The sequence below is a fragment of the Anoplophora glabripennis genome, unplaced genomic scaffold (assembly GCF_000390285.2).
Source record: "Anoplophora glabripennis isolate ALB-LARVAE unplaced genomic scaffold, Agla_2.0 scaffold434, whole genome shotgun sequence".
In the NCBI taxonomy this organism is placed as follows: domain Eukaryota; kingdom Metazoa; phylum Arthropoda; class Insecta; order Coleoptera; family Cerambycidae; genus Anoplophora; species Anoplophora glabripennis.
The window spans coordinates 399173-402932 of NW_019416535.1; positions in this window are offsets into that span (position 1 = coordinate 399173).

The window sequence follows — 3760 nt, forward strand, 5'->3', positions numbered from 1 at the left end:
GTAGACAGGTCATTGTTTGCGTAGTACATCGACCAACTCTTCTCATAGATGCAGTTGCTGATATATGATAACATTGAAAAGGAATGGAAAATGGAAGAGTGATACTGTAGCATCAGGATATGTAGAAGATAGGAAACGTTCAAGAACAAAATATCTCGTTTAATAGCAGGAGTCGATAGAACTAGTGAATTGATTGTGAAGGAAAATGAACATTTATTCGATTGCAAAGAAAATTTAGTTAGTTTTTCTGATGTTACAATTAAAGGTTCCTTCTCAAATTGCACTTTCGTTTTTAAAGACTGTTGTAAATGATTTTTGTTATTAATTTAAAGCAAATTATTGTTATATATCAAATATTAATGTTAATAATCTTTGTACTTTCCTTTGTCTGCTCATTTACATATACAAGGCACAATAACTATTCTACCCTTGCAGAAAAGAAGGGTACAAAATAGGATCAAAATGGGGGCGATAATATTTAGGTCCGCTTATTTCGCCTTAGTGTTATTCATATTTCTTTTATCAGCTTCACTATTTCCGATTTTTGAAGATGCCCTCGGTATTTAAGATGTAATAAAACTCTTCAAGCAAAACATGTTTAAATTTTATATTGCAAGATAATTCTCTAAAATTTCTTATTTTTATGATGAACAAAACCAATGTAAGGAGTGTATGAAATGAAAAATATTTCATTTGGCAGATCATTTTGTACTCCTAATATATTATAAGCCATCACAGTCTTTGACCTCATTATTTATCTAAACAAAATAAGGCTCAGAAAGTTTTTATATATATTTCACGTCAGTTAAGACGAACTAAATTAAACGACAGATTTACAAAGAATATGTCTTGACCCACTCCTCCTTCTTCTATATGTCAGCTAAACTGAAATGATTGTTTTTGGGAATCAGAAATGTCGGCAGTTATTTGAGTAGCAACGTCCTAGAAAATTTAGCAGTAGGCGTATTCAATTTAGTAGGACATGTAAATAATGTATCTACAAAACTTAAAGAAGAAACATATTTAACATAAAATGGATATGAAATTAGTTTGTAATCAACAGAACATGAAGTGAATAAAATAACCACAGCATTGATTCAAGATTAAAGTCAGCAATATATATGTCTTGATATTTCTAAGGTAATCAAAACCGGTAAAAAAAATTTGAAGCTGGTGAATGACACTAATAAAATCATATGTGTACATTACAGACGTCATTTTTAATGTATTTCTTGTTAGAATGACATTTAAAGACGACTGTTTCTTGCATGTTAATTTTAATCGGTGATTTTATAGAGGTGAGTGTTAATCTCACTTAAATATTGTACCATATCAAATATAATTTCACGTGTAGTTAAAATACTCGACCAACCGAATTTATTCGAAATTGGCATCTTACAAATATTAAAAATTATGTCTAAATATATCTAATTATTACAAAACAAATACCTGATACAATGTTAAAGAATGCAATCATTCAAAAAAATATCCTGTATTCTTGCTGTTCTACTATCACCTTTTTGACAAAGACTAATCACATAAAAAGTAACTACTGCAAAGAGATGTAGATTTCTGGTATCGAAGAACATTGTTTGAATTTATTTGGCAAAATTGAAAAAAAAAGTTTATTTGAATTAGCCCAATTTTTTAAAAATAGAGTAAAAGATATAGTTAACACAAAAACACATACCTGACATATTGATACTGTTTAATAATGCAATAATTTAAACAAATACCTATTATCACATCCTTGACAAAGACTAATCAAGTGAAAAATAGTTACTAGAAAGAGATCTTTCTATTTCTACACTTTACTTGGGACTGTTTCATCAGATAGCCTTCTTTCTCTATGGAATTATAAATGTTAACAGAAAAAATTGCATATAAACATTTGAAAAAATTAGATTTTGAAATAATAGTGTCAAAAGCTTTGCGCGTGATCAGAACAATTTTATTTGTTTTTCTGTCTAAAAAAATATTTGCCCTTTTATTTTTAAATTTCCTTTAAAAACATAGTTATATTCTGTTATTAGCTCTCGTATTGTTTTACTATATTTTAGGCATTAGGAAGCCGATTCCAAAAAATTTAAAAAATTTTCTTCATTTGTTCGATTTAGCTAACATCTTTAAAATAGGGTAAACATATCCTTCAAATTATTTTTTAAATATGTAATTAAAATATCTTCTCTTATTCTGTACTATATACCTACCCAATGTAAGATGATTTATTATAATGTCTATTCATACATTTGACTGAATTTATGTTGCTGATTGAACTCCAATATTCCAGATATGCGTTTGCGAATACTAAAAATATAATTATTTCTTTTAGTAGTTGTCTGCTTAGTAAAAATCATGGTGCTAATAAAATTTTCATTTCCATATAACATTTGCAAATTGCAAATATGAAATGAAGTCAACTGTGGTTCTCGCAATACTCCCTTTGTAATAGATTGCGATATGGTATCAGGTAATAGTTAAGAAATTTGTTTTTTTTTAGAAATATTGGATTTTCCTCATTTGATCTGTATAATTTTTTTTAGTCTCCCAACATAGCGCCATGCCCAGCATCATTACTGGAATTAAATGAATCATTTTCTCGTAGGCGATGTTTGATGTTGACAAATTTTTGTCTATGTAGTACATAACGATTTAGAAATCTTTCTATGTGGCTCTTGCATTATCATAAGATTCGCTGAGTATAAGGTAACTGTGTCTATTTCAATAGGTTTCAATATAAAAATAAATATATTTATTTCAAAATACTAAAATTGTCTTTAGCAAGCTAATCTAATTTTCCCACTTATTAAAAGGGGGGACATTAGTCTGATTTTTCACACAAAACTGACCATTGACAAAGCTAATAGGCGGGCGCATTGTCATGATGCAAGAACTATGAGTTGTCTCGCCACAACTCTGGTCACTTTTCGGTTCACCTTGAGACAACAATTCAAAATGCACAAGTCCATTAAAGTCGAAAAAAAAACAGTGAGCATCATTTTGACATTGGACTGAGACTGACGTGCTTTCTTGGGGCGTTCAGATACTTTTCTAATTAATTGTGATGATTGCACTATTATCTCAAAATCGTAGACGTAAACCCAGCTTTCGTCTCCCGTTATTATCCTTTGAATGAATGTTTCATCTTCATTGAATTGTTCAAGAATTTGTCGACAAACTTTAATACGATTTTCATTCTGTCCTTCGGTCATCAAACGAGGAACAAATTTTGCTGCAACTCGATGAATGTTCAATTTTTCACTCAAAATTTTATAACAGGATTTTATACACGCACCAGATCTTTGACTTTCTGAACGTGTTAGTCATCAGTTGTAGTCGAAGGCCTTCCTGATCGAGGATCATCTTCAATTGACTTACGACCAATCGTGAAAACCATTCGTAACATTGGGTACGATCCAGAGCATCATCTCCGTAAGCTTGTCCCCAAAGTTGAAACGTTTCCGTGAGAGTTTTCCCCAGTTTCACGCAAAATTGTACGGTTTGTCGTTATACCAGAAAACCGGACAGGTTATGCGCAACACAATGCTGCCAACCGCATATCACTATATAAATGTCTCCATCAGCGCGTTATTAAAAAAAAAATCTGTTATTTTCTGAACAGACTTCGTATAAAAGGCAATGATATTAAAAATATCTTTTTAGAATTGAATTTTTGAAGCACTCATCGGTCTATCTAAATTTTATAGGTAACTTTTTTTCCTAAAGCCAAAAATAAGAAGTCAGCGAGGTTAACATTCAT